The sequence below is a fragment of the Onychostruthus taczanowskii genome, unplaced genomic scaffold (genome assembly GCF_017590055.1).
Source record: "Onychostruthus taczanowskii isolate IOZ18803 unplaced genomic scaffold, ASM1759005v1 scaffold89, whole genome shotgun sequence".
Taxonomy (NCBI): Eukaryota; Metazoa; Chordata; class Aves; order Passeriformes; family Passeridae; genus Onychostruthus; species Onychostruthus taczanowskii.
The window spans coordinates 254,598-272,190 of record NW_024506882.1 but is presented as its reverse complement, the minus strand read 5'-3'; the positions used below and the strand labels follow the sequence as shown (position 1 = coordinate 272,190).

Sequence of the window (17,593 nt, the reverse complement as noted above, 5' to 3'; positions counted from 1 at the left end):
TCATTTGACAGCTACACAGAGTCACAACATGCAGAAATACAAACAGCCATTCATCCAAACAGCACGCCCTGCCCAGTGTGAGGTGTCTGGGCTGCTCTCTGTTGAAGAAGTGAGTCCCTTATTGCCACAGCTCAGCCGTCAGAGCCACGACCTGGCTGCAGGACACGTCCCCTCTGCTGCGACCCCTTGCCCTCCCCCTGCCCAGGGACACCCAGGACACTGAGGCCATTGTGAGTAAATCACAGCTCCCCTGGCTACAATCACTGCTAAAAGAGCTAGAGAACATCACAAACAGAACTCCTCTGGGGAGATATTTCATCTCGAGCTCTGATGGCGAGGTCAGCACTGCTCAGACACATCCCTCAGCTACAGGTCAGCCCTTCCTGCACATCTATTTTGAGATCTCCATACCCCGTTTGCTAACCCTTGAAACAGCCACAAGGCCCTCTGGACTCTTATCTCTCCCTAAAATCCTCCCCAAACCTGTCGTCTCTGGAGGCACAAGGGGGTGCTCAGAAAACGTGTGCTCACCTTTCTGCTCACGTGTGAACTGTTCAGCACAGACACGGTTTGTTCTTTGCCCAACACAGAATTAAACCTTGTGCAACTCTCTGAGTGATATGTTTTGTCCCACGAGAGATTTGCTTCAGAAATACAAAGACAGAAAAATACTCAGCTGTCATTATCATAGCAGCTTTTAATCAGCTGGGAAATGCTGCTTCTTCCCCCAAAAGAGCAGGCTGGATAGAAACAATGTTCTACCTCTGCCTCCCCCAACACCACTTCCTTTTCCCACAGAAATTTTCCATTTTAATTAGATTCCTTTATTACCACCCTCTTTTCCAGCACATCTTTTCTTGCTGTTCAACTTTTTTCCTCTCTACATATCTATTTTTCATTTTCTTCAACTGCCAAGAGCTACAGCATGTGTCTGTGTGCATGTGCTGGGGGAAGGAGAAGAAAGAGATAAGAAAGGAATAAAAAGAGAGAAAAGATGGGAAAAATTAATCTGATAATTGTTGGAAAGAATTGCTGCCAGCAGCAAAAGTACTGACAAGGCACTTTCATGAAACCAGAAAGTTTTCCTGTTTTGGCAGGTTGGAGGTGACACCCCCAGGCCCTTCCCCACCCTGGCTGCACCCCAAAAGTGTAAGGGGCAGTGAAGCCCTGGCTGCCTGTTACAGCCTCTGCTCTGCCTTGGGCACTTTACACAGAGACAGACCAAGCAGAAACAAGCAATCTCTGGTCTCTAAGCATTCCCAGCTCACTGGCAGCCCTGGCCCACGATGCTGAGGAGGGGATGCCCCTGAGCAGCGTGGGGCTCTGCCCCTGAGCTGGGCTGTGGCAAGTGCTCCTTTGTGCTCCTTGGTGCACGCTAAAGCTCACACTCCCTCTCCGACTCCAATGAAAAATTTATGACTGTTAAACTTCTGTATGTCATAATTAAACACAAACAATAATTTCCAAATAACTGTTTACCATGCTGCATATTCAATTGTGCAATCAATCTCAGCGACTCTTTTTCCTTGCAAATGAAGGGAGGCGGGCTGCACCCGCCACACGCGCTCGCACCCAGCCCGGCGAAGATGAAGAGCCAGTCTGACATTCCAGGGACAGCAGTTACCTGTGGAATAAATAGATTGAAGCCCTGTCATTCCCAAATAGATGCCACCTCCTCCTGCTATTTGTTTGGAGGGAGCCTCCCGGCGAGATGGATGGGACAACTGCTGTTCGAGCATTAATCTCAATGCAGGGAGAGGGAAGCAGCTGCTTGCAGAGCTCTGCCAAGGGACCCGAGACCTGCAGGGAATGCGTGTGAGGTGGTGCCAGCCCTGCCCCCAGAGACTGCCCCACAGGCAGGACCTGCTCCGGGAGGAGACAGGGACCAAGCGACCAGCAGAGACCCCCGTGCCTGTGACGAGCTCCAGCCACAAGCAGGCACGGGGATGTGCAGGGAAAGCTCCACTGAAAACTGGCAGAGGAGAAAGAGCTTGGCATGAGGATAAGGTCCTGCCAGCAGCCCCGTCCCTGCCAAGGGCACTCCTGTCCTTGCCAGCTCAGGTGGCTTTGCTGGCAGTGCCAGGGTGGCCAGTGAGGAGCCAGGGCTGCTGTGGAGCTGAGCAGGGGGCTCATGCTGAGTCAGTGGCACTGTCAGCCCAAACTGCTGGGGCTCAGAGCAGCCTGTTTCCTTCCTGGCATGAAACCTGCACTGCTAACCTGCCAGTGGCTGGTCACAGGGAGCTGCACTTGTCCTGGGAACAAGGTGAATAAAGACATGATGGAGTTCAGTGATGCAATACAAGTAACAGTGTCCTTTTACATTACTAACAGCACACAGTACGCTGTCTGGATGCCTGCTCTCCTGAGGACACCCCTAGGAAGCTCTCTGTAAATAGGATGTCTCAGTCAATGTGCTCTCCCAAAGGCTGCATTGATCTCCCTCTGTGAACGCAGTCTCGGGGGGCAAGGGCTGTGCTGGGTGGGGGGAGGACATGGCTCCTCATCTGAGCTCTCTGGGACTGTCCCAAGCCCACATCCCTCCGTGGCTGAGGCCCAGGGCAGCACTGTGCAGCTGCAGCTGTGGCAGGACCACCCTGCAGGAGAGCCCAGGGGCTGAGACAGAGGGGCTTGCAGAGGGGCCGTGCAGGGCAGGGGGATGGAGGAACCTCTCTGGCAGCCCCTGAGCTCTGCTGCCTCTGCGAGCAGGTGTCAAGGACTCTGGAGTGTACTTGTTAGCTCAAGAGCCTCATAAGCAGTTCTGAAGGATTTCTTCTCTGGATTGTGGGTTTGCACTGTCCCAGGTCGGTTCTAGACTGGGAGCTGTTTTCACCCAGAGACTTTGTGAAGCTATTGTCCCAGCCTGGGTCCCTAAAGGTGGTTTCTGTCACTGCAGTCCCTGCTCACCAGACAAGGACAGGGCTGGCAGCCCAGGCACCCTGCCCTGTCCCCGTGCCAGCAGGGCCAGGTGTGCCCCACGCAGCAGCTCCCAGGGACATCCTGTGTGCTCAGCCCTTGCCATGGCCAGGAGATTTCAGCTCTCTGGCTGTCAGCTTGCTGGCTTCCATAAGGACTGACTCCCTAATTAAATTAAATTCTTGAGCGGTATTTAATGTTGCACATGCAACATTAATTTTTGTGCTAGCATGATCAGGGCCATATTCATACTTGTTAATTCTCAGGGTGTTAACGCAAACCCTGTTGTAAACACATTTTCACAGGTCAAAAGCAAAGCATAAAAATCAACAAAAATATTTTCATCATTATGTTTTCCAGTTCTACAGTGAATGTGATGAGAGAAAGAATGTCTTGAGAGCAGGAGAGGCTGCTGGAGGGCCCTGCTGCTCTGAGACTTGTCATCCCACAGGGGAGCTGCTCTCACAGCCACATCCAGCAGCAAACCCTGCCTGGGAGTCTAACTAATCCCAGAACATTTCGTCTTCCCTTCTGGCTGAGCCCCATGTCCTGCCTGGGCAGGAGGTTACACATGGGGTGAAAAGTTTACCCCAGGGCAAAAAAAGGGAAGAAAAAGCTCTGAAAGGCACAGAACCCTCACTTTGGATTGCACAGATTCAAACGCTCCCACTTGGACCTCAAAACTGTCAAACAAATGCAACTTATTCTCTCTTTCCCTGTCTTCAGTCCCTAACAGAGCTGTTTCCACTGCTGGAGAAAGTTTCTTCCTTGGAGAAGTGTTAGCATCCTTAGTAGCAGAACCAAATCGGGGAAGGGAGCAGGCAGCAGAGCACACAGATCCCATTTTGTGCCAGCCTCACAGAGAGGGCTGCAGCCTGCTGTCCCAGTCTGTGGGCAGAGCCCCAGCAGCCCGAGATGGAAAGCCGGTGATGGGCTGGGGCTGCTCCTGGGCTGAACTAGCCCCAGCTGGGCCAGGGTGCTGCAACTCAGCAGGCACTGCATCCCTGCCAAACCCGCAGCAAAGCTCCCTGCAGGGCTCACCTGGCCCACAAACAAAGCACAGAGCCCTGGTGTGACCCAGCCGAGAGCAAAGCGCTGCTGGAAAGGTTCTCTGTGCCCTGCTCCTCCCCACGCTGCTGCAAACCCCTCTTACCCACCAAACCCACTTCCAGCACCTGTAACACCTCACGGGCAGGCTGCCCCACCACCACAGCAGGCACCTGCCCTGGCAGGGTGGGACACACTCCAGTCACCCCGAGCAGCCCTCTCAGCTGCAGAGGAGCACCATCAGCAACTGAGGCAAGAAAATTTACCTTGTAAGTGCTAACAAGCCCCATATTTCCTTGCTAGCACACAAACAAGGGAATTTTGCTCTCTTGCTGCATTAATGCCACTCGTGAAAACTAACTTGGGAGGCTGGATGTTTTTTCCAGGGTAAGGAGATGTTCCAATTACCACTAAATTGCCAGCACTTGGAACAACGCTGCATATTAATTCAAAGCAAGTGAATGTTCACTGAATTACCCAGAAGAGTAAACAGCTTTTTGTGGGCTGTGTAAATAATCCCAGGGTAACGAAGAAACGGGGAAAAGAGATTTTAAAAACTAATTTGCCTGGGCAGAGAAAAAAAATTCAAAGGAAGTGAATAAAAGAAAGGGTTGTCAGTGAAATGGTTACTGTGGCTGCTACAAGCTGGGTCATGCATTTGTGAGTGGAGGAGCAGCCCAGGCTGCCCAGCACTCCCAGGGACCCTCCTGGGACAGGAGCACAGGAGCAGCCCCATCCCTGCCCACAGCCCCTGGGACAAACAGGGACCAAGTGCTGTGGGGAGGAGGGGGCTCAGGGGGGCTGTTGTGCCCACCTGAACCAACCCTGATGCCCCTGCAGCTCAGTGTCCACTACAGCCACCACTAAGGAACACAGCTTTAATGAACACACCTGCCTTCAGGGGGCTTTCCACCATTTTCTTTTTTTCCAACTCAGCTCCCTCATCACTGAGCTAATGCACTAATGGACACTCACCATTACCTAACTTCCGACCTAATGGGCACAGCAAATAAGTGAAAGGCTCATAAAATCAAATTTACTGAGCATCATTCCTTTTGCTGTCCATTAACTGAAACTATTTATCAGGTTAAGCAGATCCAGGGTATGGAGCTATATCCATCTTGCATTAATGCTGCCACATGGACGTTTCAGGGTCCCAGGCTCTGCAGCAATCGCAGGGAAGTGCTGTGAGGCCAGGCTCTGCCCCTGGCAGGGATTCCAGCAGGCTGAGGGGTGCAGCAGCCCTGTGGGATGGGTGGGTTTCTTTTTCTTCAGGCACGAAGGAGCTCCAGTCAACTGGCTGCTGCAGCATTCCCAGACCAGGAAAGTGCTGTTAACCTTGATGACAGTGTCTGGTTTATAAATACCAAAACTGGAGACAGATTAGATGAACTTTAAAAACTTTTGAGTATATATATTTTTAAAGGGTTTTCCCTTGCTAAGTTACTTTTCTCCTTTCTAAACTCCCAAGGCCCCAGTAAAGCCAGTCAATAATCCATTACAATCATTTGGGGACCAGTAAAGCTCTGAAAAATAGCATATGCACTGTGGATTTAAAGAAACCATCTGAACCACAGTAAGCCTTGAAGATAACTTTGAAATGCATTTTTATTTCTCAATAATTTCTTGAGAACCATTAAAAGAAATGAAAACTCTGCACCCTGGACAGACACAGGATGGTAAAGCACTGGGAAAAAAATATCCTCAGTACTTGGAAAGGATCTCAGGAGTGTCCCCAAGCAGTGCTCTGCCAGCTGCAGCTCTCCTGTTCCCATGTCTGCCACCCCAGAGCCTCACCTGCACCTCTGGCTGCTGCTGGCACACTGGGGCTGCTGCCCCCCAAAGCACAAGCACCTGCTCCTGGTGCTGGGCTCCTGCCTCAAATGGTGCTTGGTCCCCAGAAACCCAGTCCTTCCCCTCTCCTTTCTCCTGCTAACCACCCATCTGACTATTTTCTAAAACAAAACAGCAGCTTCACTGCACCCCAGTGATGACATTTCAGGCTGTGCACACAGCTCACGATGAATCAAACAGCCTCTCATGTCCCCTGACCTACTTCTCAGATCCTTCATTGTATCTGTTTAAGATAAAACCCTTGCCAGGATTAAAGCATTCATGGCATATGTCCAAAGGTCAGAAAGGGCCATGCTGCAACCACAAACCAAAAAAACTGCTCCTGGCAGTTTCAGTGTTGTATTTTACCTTCAGGACAGAAAAAACTTATTTAAACTGTGAGAATTTCACTATTTGCGTTTAATTTTTTTTTTTTTTTTTTTTTTTTTTTTTTGTCAGAGATGGGCAACTCTAAGTCCTTGAGTTCTACTTAAAATCTTGCCACCTTCTTGCATGCTGAATTTCTGCTCTTGCAGGAATAGGGCTTTCAGTCTGAACCCCCTGTGCTGTCAGTGAAAGATTACATGAGATATGTGATGTGGCACAAATCTTTCTGGTTTTTCAGAGGAAGTTCCATTATTTCAATTTCCTCACGTTCTGGAGAGGAAAAAGAGCTCCCATACAAGGAATCCTCTGCAAGGGAAAATTTTGGTTACTTCAAAGGCTCTGTTTGAACAAAATATAATTTCACTTGAGCCTGACTTGTGGAAAGTGTCAGAAAACTGAAATATTCAATTCTGAAAACACAAACAGGCACTCCTCCTTGAGCATCCTGGCATGAGGCTGGAATGCTGGCCCCTTCCCAGAGTGGATTTTCCCTTCCAAGCTCTCCCTAGAATACACGTTTTTTGGAGCTCCTTGGCCTCCAACACCTGCAGTTACACTGATGCCACGGCTAAGGGCTGTGTTCCACAGGAAGTCAGCCCATCCAGATCTGGGCAAACCAGCCCTTATTACTTATTTATGAGAGTTAATTTCATGTGCTGGCATTTCACACGCCATATGGAGGAGCGGCTGCCCGAGCCAAGCTGCAGGCAGCTCTCAGCTGCCTTTTTTTTGTTGTTGTTTTAAATACTGCTGCTTGTGACTGAAGCAAGGTTAATCACTGCTTTTACTCAGAAAAATTACTTCGTGAGAAACCCCAAATCCTCACCTCCCAGGCACGATTATGCCACAGAGAGCTGGTGTGCCCCACCAGGGCTCCAGCTGCCTGGTGCCCCAGGATTCGCAAACAGATTGGCTTGGGAGGAACAGTTACAGACAGTCAGATGTTGGGAATGTGCAGCCACGTCTGCTAATTTCCACAAGCACCAGTTCCTCCTGGTATTTGCTCACCTGATGGTGACAGGCAGGGGAACAGTCCAGAGTGAACTGCTGCACAGCCAGCAGCTCAGTCCTGCAGCTGTGCTCTGTGCCTCCACTGTCGCTGAGAAACCTCTCCTCACCAGTGTCTCCTGTCAAATCTGGAGTCTTTGTCACTTTTGGGAAGCTTTTTGTAAGGGTATCAAGGCCCAGGTTTGACCAGAAACTCTTATTATGTAAACAAAACTAGACCTGTGCAGACTGGGGATTTGCACTGCTTCAGCTGCCCGATAAGCTGATCCTGACATCCTTCCAGACAAAAATATACACCCAAAAATATACAGCTATTTTCAGTATTACTTCTTCTCAGATGAGGTATGTCTCCAAAGATAGCACTGAGACAGATTCACAGGAAGGTTGTGGCACTTGGGGTATTTGCAGCATGAGAATGACATTTATGATAAGAAAAATGGAAGACATGTGGAGCAGTGATGATGGCAACAACACTTCACTGGGGACAGAGAAATTACATAAGGAAATGAAAGCCGAAGTGGCAGGATGCAGGAAGGACCAGGGCAGCTGGGAAGCAGAGGAGCAGCAGGGCTGGGGTGGGCTCAGGGAGCAGCTTTGTCTGCTCATCCCACGAGAACAGCCCCGGCAGCCTGGCCCTGGGGGGACCTGAAGGAGCCCCGAGAGAGAGAGCCCCAGGGTCTGAGCACGTGGGAACAGAATTCACACCCACCTGGCTCCCCCAGGCATCCTTCCTCACCACAGCACCAATTCCCTCTCCTTCTCCCCATGTAAATCTCTTTTCTTCTGGAGATTTCCATGGCTAGTGGATCCTACACAAACCTGTTTGTTTTCTTCATTTATGAGGCATCTTGGATCTATCTGTGAAATGCAACAAACACTGTAATAGAAAACTGTTCTCATCACATTCTGAAATTAAAATTTACTAGAAGATGCAGAAAGCAGAATAAACTTTCAATTAAAATCTAAACACTGTACCGAGAAAGAAAACTGGAGGGAGCTCCTAGGTTTCTTTGCATTAAAAATGCTTGAGATTTAATTTCACTGTGACATCTCCTTGGAATTACACTGCTAATTGATCAAATTTTGTCTGTCTGTTATTTAAACTTTCAATAAAACTTAGATTAATGGAAGGTGTAATCCTCCCGGGCAGAACAAATATTCCCTTTGTTCGTGTCAGGTATGGAATAGCAATGCCCCCACTAACAGCTCCTGCATTCAGCCTGGGAACAAGAAGTTAATCACAAAATGTGGTGATTCCTTAATTGCTTGAATGAAATTTTCTCTGTGTGCCGTTCTCCCCACCCCCAGTCTCTACAACTGCTGCCACAGATCTCCAAACCACGCAGGCAGCGTTTCCAGGGCTGACTTGCTTTGCTCCTGGTGGAAACAAAACCCCACCGTGCTCCACTCATGGTCTCCCAGAAGGATAGAAGCACCTTCAAAGGAAAAAGCAAGCAACAGCTTTATGGAATCACAGAGTTAAGGAGGTTGGAAAGACACTTAAGACCCCCAAGGCCAACAGCCCCCAGCACTGCCAGGGCCAGCACTGAACCCCAGGCACCACACCTGCATGTCTCAAACCTGTTCAGCAGTGAGGACTCCAGCACTGCTCTGGGCAACCTGCAGGGCTGCACACCCTCTCCATGCAGAAATTTTCCCCAGTATCCAGTCCAAACCTCCCCTGGCACAGCCTGGGGCTGTTTCCTCCCATCCCTTGTGACCTCCTAGAGCGGATGCCAATGCGGTAAAAATCAGCTCCCATCTCTGGCACCACAGAGAGAGAAGCCTGAGGCAGGAGGCAGGAGCATCCTACTCTCCTGGAACGCCCAAGGAGCCCCTGTGCATCCCTACAGCTTCTGCACTGGCTGAGGGGGATCCCAGAATTCACATCTGGCCGTGGGGACACTGCTGTTGAAGAGCCTCTTGGCCACCCACCAGCTGGACCCCAACACTGCTGAGCAGCTGGCTGGCACAGGCATGCACAGGAGCTGCAGCTGCAAACCAGCCCTTTGTCAGCACAGGCACCTCGACCTCCAGCTTTTGAAGATTTGGTGATTTTCCTACACAATGCACTTGCTGACACAACGTATTTTTGGATGCTTCTGGAGGTAAAACCGTTTCTCTATTTCAAGCTGAGTTTGAATAAATTATAGAAAGCCTCTCCAGGATGCAGAATGCTTTCCAAATTGCTTATTTTAGTTTTCCATCTCAGTGAGGACTAAAATCTCTTGCATTTTTAGAGGAAGTGATTGACAGTCAAAGTGCCACCTGTGGGCTGAAATGGTTCTTGCTCCAGAAAACTGGGATTGGTCTTGGACAAAGGACATGCTACACAGACATGACAACACCAACACGGTTCACAGATACTAATATTAACGTACTGCAAAGAATTAGAGCCCATTTTTTACCATTCTTTCCCACTGTCAGAGCAGTGTATCTGTGCCAAACTGTTAATATCCACAAGAGGAGAAAATCATGCACTATTTTTTCCCGATTTCTGCCTTTCCAGCACATTTACTCTCTGCCAGACTAAGACCTTTTGTAGTACATCTAATAAAAGTCGAAGAGGAGCACTAACAAGAGGGAGGAAGAATTCAGGAAGCAACACCTAGTTTGTATTCCTGCAGTGGTCCTGTTTGTTGTGAACTGCTAAATTAACTCCCATTAATTCATTGTGAAAACAAGCTGTAGAAAATAGCAAGGAACTTACAGTTTCTTCTGAATTAATGCTGCATGGTAGCAGTTTATTTTAAGAATAATTAACGGCAACTCAGTGGTGGAAAAACCAGTCTTTTGATGCCTCTGAAGCATGTCAGTGGTACATGGCTATGGTTGTACCTGCTGGGAGTCCTGCTTAAAATATAGTCAAATATTTTCATAGCTGTGATTCATCTTTTCGTCCTCCTAGGCCTGTGCTATTTATTACACATACACTTTGAGAGGAGAAAAAGGAAAGATCTGGTGTACCTGAGACAGCAATGAAAGGGTCCGTTTCAGGCACTCTGCTCACACCAAGCCAGGTGTCCCTGGGGCAGCAGGAGGGATGCTGATCCACAGTCAGATCTCAGCTCCTGGAATGTCCCTCTGGCCTGACGAAGGTGGCAGCCCTTGGAGCCTGGGACAGGATGCCTGGCCAGGGCTGTGCTCAGCTCCCTGCAGAGTTTGACATCACTCAGCTGAAACGTGGCACGCTCTTCTTCGCTGGGTTGAGACAGGGCCTGGGGGGGGCTTGGCAGGAATCTGCATAAATGATTGATCCAGGTGAGTGGCACACACCATCCTCATTAAACCATCAGTGGGGCTGGAAATGAAAAAGATTCATGTCTGCTGCAGGAGGCTTTCAGGGATCAATATGTTCCAGCATATGTTTTAATACTTACTCGGTTCTCACACGTGTCTCGGGGGATTTCTTTATTTATCTTTTTTCCCCAAGGTTATGAAGCCAACTGTTTTGTGCGTGCTCTGAGGCAGGGACCTGATTTTCATAATAAATCTCTTTCCTGGAAGGTGAAAAGCACGAAGCTGTGTTTCTTATCCACACAGAGCATGATCAGATTACGCTGCGCACAGACCCCGGCTCGCCCGCTGCGCGCCGCTGGAGCGCCCAGCACACCTCCAGGGAGGTTATTGTTCCAAAAGGGGCTGAACACAACTCCAGCTTGTTGCTGCTTCTGGAGCATTTTCTTCTCCCTTTATCTCTCCTTTTTCCCGGAGGATGCTGTGCTTTGATGTCTCTGTAACACAGATCACAGTGACACGGAGAGGTGAGTGGGCTGTGCAGAACCATACTGGAAGTGGGAAAAGCTGTCCTGGAGGAGGAGGGAGAGCAGCCCAGGGAATGGGATTTGATGGGAAAGAAAGGGAAAAGGGCACGAGACTGCTGAAGCATGTGGGAGACGCAGAGCAGCCCTGGCTGTGCTGGCCTAGGAGCACAACCCAGTTCACAGCTGCTCTGTGCCTTGGCTTCTGAGGCTCATGTGCTTGGTAACTAACCCAGCTCCTCATCAAACTAATTAACTGAGAGAGCTCAGGGGGCCACTTGAAGGCAGCTCCCGGCAGGATGCTGTGAGCAGCCCCCAGGCCTCCAAAGGCAGTGTGAGCTGCTGGGGTGGGTGCCCAGAGCTGCCCCAGGAGCGACCCCGGCCCCTCGCGCTGCTGAGACGCTCCAGCCTCCCCTCCCTCTGCCCCAGCCCACGGCCACCCAGATCCTCTGCCGAGGTCCCCTCGTCCCTCTGTGTGCTCAGGGAGAGGCGCTGGGCTGCTCCTGCAGCAGGCGGGCGATGAGCAGCCCGCGTGTGACGCCTGCACAGCTGCAGAGCCGCAGCTGGCTGCGCAGTGCATCGCTGCTGGTGGGAAGGGAAGCCAGCACGCCTTCACACCCTGCCCTCGTTAGCTGTGCGAGCGTGTGCTGCTCTTTTCTCCAGCACCGCCTTCCCCTCTCACAGCAAAACCACAGGACAGGAAAGGAACACTGCTGGATCAGACCTGGGCCTTGACACAAGAAATCATTGTACCTCAAAAATCCTATCCCAGGGGCTAAATAACAGGATAGAAACAATGTTTGCATGAAATCCAAAATCCACACAAGAAAGGAAGTCTTTGCAGTTGCAGTACCGCACCCAAGACAGCCCAGACTATCCCAGTATTGTGCTGGAAATGCTATTTATTTGTATTCACACCACCATATAACTGCCTTCAGTCAGCATTACGGGCCTGTCATTTTCAAAGTGTATAATGTATGGTAAATACAGCCCTCTGACAGCACAGAAAGATACAAAAGCCAAAGGGCAGGAGGAAGCACAGGCTACTCTGGTCCCGTTTCACGTGCCAGGAGGAGGGATTTGGAAGAACCTTTGCTGTTCTCACTACAGCACATCCCTGCACTGACACCCGTGGTCCCTGTGCCTGGACACCACGCTCTGGTGGGGAGGACTTGAATTTACATCTCCCAGCTATCCTACACAAAGTGCAGAATTATCAGTTTTAAGCTAGAATTCCCACTGAAATCCTCCTTGGATAACCACAGCTGTGCCCTCTGCCCTCCCAAAGGCAGAGCTGCCACCAGCCCTGGCATTCCCTGCTGAATGCCAGAGTGTGCTGGGAAGCACAGGGAGCTGCTTTGGCTCAAACACGGAGCTGGACACTGCTGCTGGGCTGACTGCTTTGATTTCACTCCACAGCACACTGTGCTTGTGAGAACACAAACACCCAGCAGGCGCTGAAACCTCATTGCCTGGTGTGAGATTCGGGGCTGAGACACTGCTGGATGCGCAGCCAGCTCGGCCGGGCTCACCCCAGCTGGGAGGGGGTGTGCAGCTCCCCCTGCCCCCTCTCACCAGCGCTAACCAGCCATCACCAGCTCCTCATTTTCATCCTCAACAGGCACCATCCCGGGCTGTGCCTTTCTCTCGTTTGGACAGCAAGTGATAACTGAGTCTGACATGATGACACAATTGCGTAGCTCACAGGCCCCGGGAACAGGGACTTCTTGTTGGCCATCCTGCCTGAGAGACCATTTAGAAATAATTAAAAGATGGAACCTTTTATGCGGTTTATGATGCTTTGATCAAGGTTTTTAATTAACCTATCTTGCTTTCAGCAAGTTCATTTCACCCTCACTGGCAGCATCACACAGGGATCGACTATAACCACAGGGCCCTGGCTGTGCAGCTCTTTAACCCCTTGGCCACCAGAGCCTCCTGCCACGGTCCCCAAGGGACTGGGGCTGTCTGAGGGGGCGAGGTGCCTGGGAGCAGCAGGCAGAGCACACTGTGCCAGGTGCTGGCCAGCCCAGCGCAGAGCTGGGCAGTGCATCCATCAGCACTGCTGCCAGGGCCAAGGCCAGGCCATCCATCAGCCAGTCAATTGGGGAGCGGCGGCGGGGCACGGCCAGGACACGTCTCAGTGCTGCTGCCCTGGCAAGGGAAGTGTCAGGCTGAAATTAGTCACCCAAATCCCTGCAGTCAGAGAGACACGGGTCCTCCGCAAGGGTAATTTGCTCCATCAATCTGCGTGCAGACACTGAACCACTCAGACGATGTTAAGTCAGCGGGGAGGGAGGTATAAATGTCACCTGGCATTAATGTGCTGCCTCTGCAGGCCAGGGAAGCTGCTCTGCAGCAGCTCAGGGCACACCTGCAGTGGCAGCGAGCTGGGAAGGTGGAAGACAACCACAAGCCATGATGCTCCTGTCAGAAGGAGCAGGCAGGGAAGGACTCCAAGCTCTCCTGTCTTCCCGAGTCCTGCTCCTCTACCAGAGCTGCCATCAGAATGAGCTCCTGTTCAAACTGCTAAAGGGGTTAAGCTCCCCACGCTGAGCTCTGCAGCCCCCAGGCTGCTCGCAGGAGTGGACCCCTCCCCAAGCAGGACCACCACGCTCCCAGGCAGGAGATGGGCTCACTCACTGCTCATCTCCCCCAGGAAACTGCCCTGAAGGTGCTGACTGGGAGAGGCAGCAGCACCGTGCTGCTTCCCCCCAAGGTCACAAGATGAACCTGATGCTGAACAAGAGCCTAAAACAATTTTTGGCAAGTGAAGAGCCTGACAGTGTGCTGTGCCAAGAGCTTTCCAAGAGGCACTGGAGCAGGCTGTGCTAATAAACCCTGCAGAGAGCCACTGCGTGGGGAAATGCTGAATCACTGCAGCTTCCTCTGAACTGCCACTGAGCCCGGATAAATCCATTCTCAGCAACTTCTTTAAGAAGTGTTTCTTAGGAAAGTGCTTTTAAACAAAGTTGAAATTTCTATTTCATACCATTATCTTAAGGAAAGGCTAATTAAGCCCAAGCTCTTGGAATAGAAAGATTTTCTGAGTCTGTTTCCAAAACTGTCATAAAAATTTGCATTTTCATGATGCTGTTGTTCTCTTAAAAAACCCTCTCTCTTCTACACCCCAGTCCCACTGCCCTGAGATATTCCTGCAGACAAGTGGCTTTGTCTGCTTTTTTCACCCCCCAGCTGGATTCCCAGAAAAATCCCAGATGGGACTGAGACTCCTGCCCCACAGTATTTTCACAAAACCTGAGCCACATCTTAGTAACAGCAATTCTAAAGAAATTAAAATGATGGGAAAGCACCTCAACTCCTTGTTGAGGAAAGGGAAAAAGAGAACAGCAAAAGATCCAGAGAAAGAAAAAATTAAGTTGTTTATTGCAGGAGCTTTCCTTAAAGACTTGAATACCTGTGGAAAATGTGAGAATGAAATAAGAAAAAGATTTATTGAGTCTCAAAGCCTCCAGTTAAAATTAAATGTGGTGAGAAAGGTGGCTTTCCACTTTTAATTGTCTTTACCACAGTAACTGTGTGTCAGTCTCTTCTAAAAGCCTATTAATTCTGTAATTTAGCGCTAGCAAGAGCTGGGACACAGTCGGAACCATCACCGTTCTTTTTTTCTTAATTCATTGACTAAATGTCATCAGGCATCAATACTAGGGGGGCTTTCTCCTTCAAGGCTTTAAATACCAATATTAAACTTTTTATAGTTTACTGAATAAAAAAGTGCTGGCACATCAGTTAGCAGAAGGGGTGCTATGACATTGTATGTTGGTGTGTTAATTGTGGCTAAAAATAACCTGACAGGTCCAAAGAGCTGTTGAGTGAACAATTTCCAGGCAAGAGAGGGAATTAGCTTGTTTAAGTGCTGCAGCTAGATCCAATGTATGTGTTTAGCCATACTTTTAGAGTTTATTCTGAAACTAGCTGGAGCTGGTAATAGAGCTATTAAGGCAGAGACAGCCTGGTAGGTGGATTTCTTGACATCTGAGATTGTATAACAAGGTAACTGCCAAAAAACCTCCATTACCTCAGCCAGCAGCAAAGCAGTGTCCGTATCTGAGCTTCTAAAAATCAGGAGGAAAGATACTCAAAGAAATAAGTAAATCAAGCCATGGGTCCAAGGGGACCCAGGGGAGCTGCAGGGGCACCGACCTCCCCCAGGGCACTGGGGAGCTGCTGGCACCCACAGCTACTTCTGGATGGTCAGATTTTACAAATAAATCACTTCTGTGTCTGAAGCAGCAACAGAACTGAAGAGTCACCTTGAACAGGGCTGGCACTGGAAATGAGAGCTGCTGTGTGTTTATGGAGGAACCTGAGGGTGGACCCCAATCTCACTCACCCACCCCAGCTCCTTGTGTATTATTCCATGTAAACCCAATCTCACTCACCCACCCCAGCTCTTTGTGTATTATTCCATGTAAACCCAATCTCACTCACCCACCCCAGCTCTTTGTGTATTATTTCATGTAAACCCAATCTCACTCATCCACCCCAGCTCCTTGTGTATTATTTCATGTAAACCCAATCTCACTCATCCACCCCAGCTCTCTGTGTATTATTCCATGTAAATCCAATCTCACTCACCCACCCCAGCTCTCTGTGTATTATTTCATGTAAACCAGGGTGCAATTTCCCTGCATCCCTCATGCAATCCATAGGTGGAAGCCTACAGGGATGTTTTTCATTATTTGCTGGCTGTTTCCATTTCCCAGGCCTGCTGGAAACCACAGGAGGTTTCATAACTGGCAAAATCTGAAATTTAGTTATTTGCTTATCTGAATGTATTTCATACAGTACCTCAGCCTGATTCCCAACCAAACCCCCTTTTTTGTAACGATTTTCAGTGTAACTGAAGCGGAATTTCGTGCTCACCTGCGGTCAGGGTGCTGCAGTCCCACGGGCAGGACAGTACCTCCTTCTGCTGAGCTCCTGAGCTGGGCACAGGACACAGGGCATGCCAGGGCTGGGCACAGACACTGCTGCCACCAGGGCACTGCTGGCACACACACCCTGGCTGCCACCGTGTGTCACTGTGTCCTCCAGTGCCAGGCAAGCCAGCAGAACGTGTTAGCCTGTCTGGCAATTTATTCCCCACTGATTCTAACAGAAAAGAAAAAGAAAAAAGAAGCAGAAAGTCCTTGGATTGAAGGCTTCAGAGTTCAGGACTGATTTTTGTGCACACACTTTGTTCCTCACTTTAGAACCATCGGGTTTTCTTTCTCCCAGAGAACATAAACAACTGAATTTTAAACCAGACTCAGCAACTAACGTGACATTGTGAAGGACACACCAGCACTTATCATCTCTCCAGATGAGTTGGTAAGTATTTATAGAAACATTTCCTCCCTGGCACAGCTTTAACTAAGCAATGTATCTAATTTCCTCTGGAGAAATGTGTTGGAGAAATCAGTTAGATAAGTCTCATCATAAACAGTAATAAATAACTACTCTGGTGTAGTTGCTTATTTAGTGAAGTCATTTGAATATTAATGGCTTTACAGGCACACTCACAGGGTAAAAATCCACAGCAGTGATACCCCAAAATTAAATCCAGGATTCTGTGGTCTGAATTACAAGGCAGGATGTGGGCGAGGTTACTGGAGACAGCAATATATGGAATAACCCAAAGCTGCCCTCACACACCAGAGAGGAGAGCCCCGCAGCACAGAGCACCCAGACACACTGCCAGGCTGAGGGCAGGGGCACGGGGACACGGGGACATGGGGACACGGGGACATGGGGACATGGCGACACGGAGACATGGGGCATGGGGACACAGGGCATGGGGACATGGGGACATGGGAACATGGCGACACGGGGCACAGGGACACGGGGACATGGGGACACGGGGCATAGGGACATGGGGACACAGGGCATGGGGACATGGGGACACGGGGCATGGGGACACGGGGCACAGGGACATGGGGCATGGGGACACAGGGCATGGGGACATGGGCACATGGGAACATGGCGACACGGGGCACAGGGACACGGGGACATGGGGACACGGGGCATAGGGACATGGGGACACAGGGCATGGGGACATGGGGACACGGGGCATGGGGACACGGGGCACGGGGACATGGGGCATGGGGACACAGGGCATGGGGACATGGGGCATGGGGCACAGGGACATGGGGACACGGGGACACGGGGACATGGGGGCACAGGGACATGGGGACATGGGGGCACAGGGACATAGGGCATGGGGACATGGGGACACAGGGCATGGGGCACAGGGACATAGGGACACAGGAACACGGGGACATAGGGGCACAGGGCATGGGGATATGGGGACATGGGGACATGGGGACATGGAGACATAGGGACACAGGAACACGGGGACATAGGGGCACAGGGCATGGGGATATGGGGACATGGGGACACGGGGACACGGGGCACAGGGACACATGGGCACAGGGACATGGGGACACAGGGCATGGGGACATGGGGCATGGGGACATGGGGCATGGGGACATGAGAGCACAAGTCACAGGGCACAGGAACACGGGGACATGGGGGCACAGGGACCTGGGGACACGGGGACACAGGGCACAGGGACACATGGGCACAGGGACATGGGGCCACAGGGACACAGGGGAGGGCACAGGGTCAGGTCCCTCTGACAG

The 17,593-nt window shown here is 50.5% G+C and overlaps 2 long non-coding RNA genes across 2 annotated transcripts; both read right to left on the bottom strand.

The window, feature by feature from the left end:
• Positions 1 to 323: 323 nt before the first annotated feature.
• Positions 324 to 7,966, bottom strand: LOC121347063. The gene is made up of 3 exons (XR_005954164.1): positions 7,898 to 7,966; positions 1,480 to 1,624; positions 324 to 644 (listed from the first exon to the last, which is right to left on the bottom strand). It is a non-coding gene; the product is annotated as an uncharacterized LOC121347063 (long non-coding RNA).
• Positions 7,967 to 10,163: 2,197 nt separating this feature from the next.
• Positions 10,164 to 16,124, bottom strand: LOC121347062. The gene is made up of 3 exons (XR_005954163.1): positions 15,837 to 16,124; positions 10,569 to 10,922; positions 10,164 to 10,489 (listed from the first exon to the last, which is right to left on the bottom strand). It is a non-coding gene; the product is annotated as an uncharacterized LOC121347062 (long non-coding RNA).
• Between the last annotated feature and the right edge of the window lie 1,469 nt (positions 16,125 to 17,593).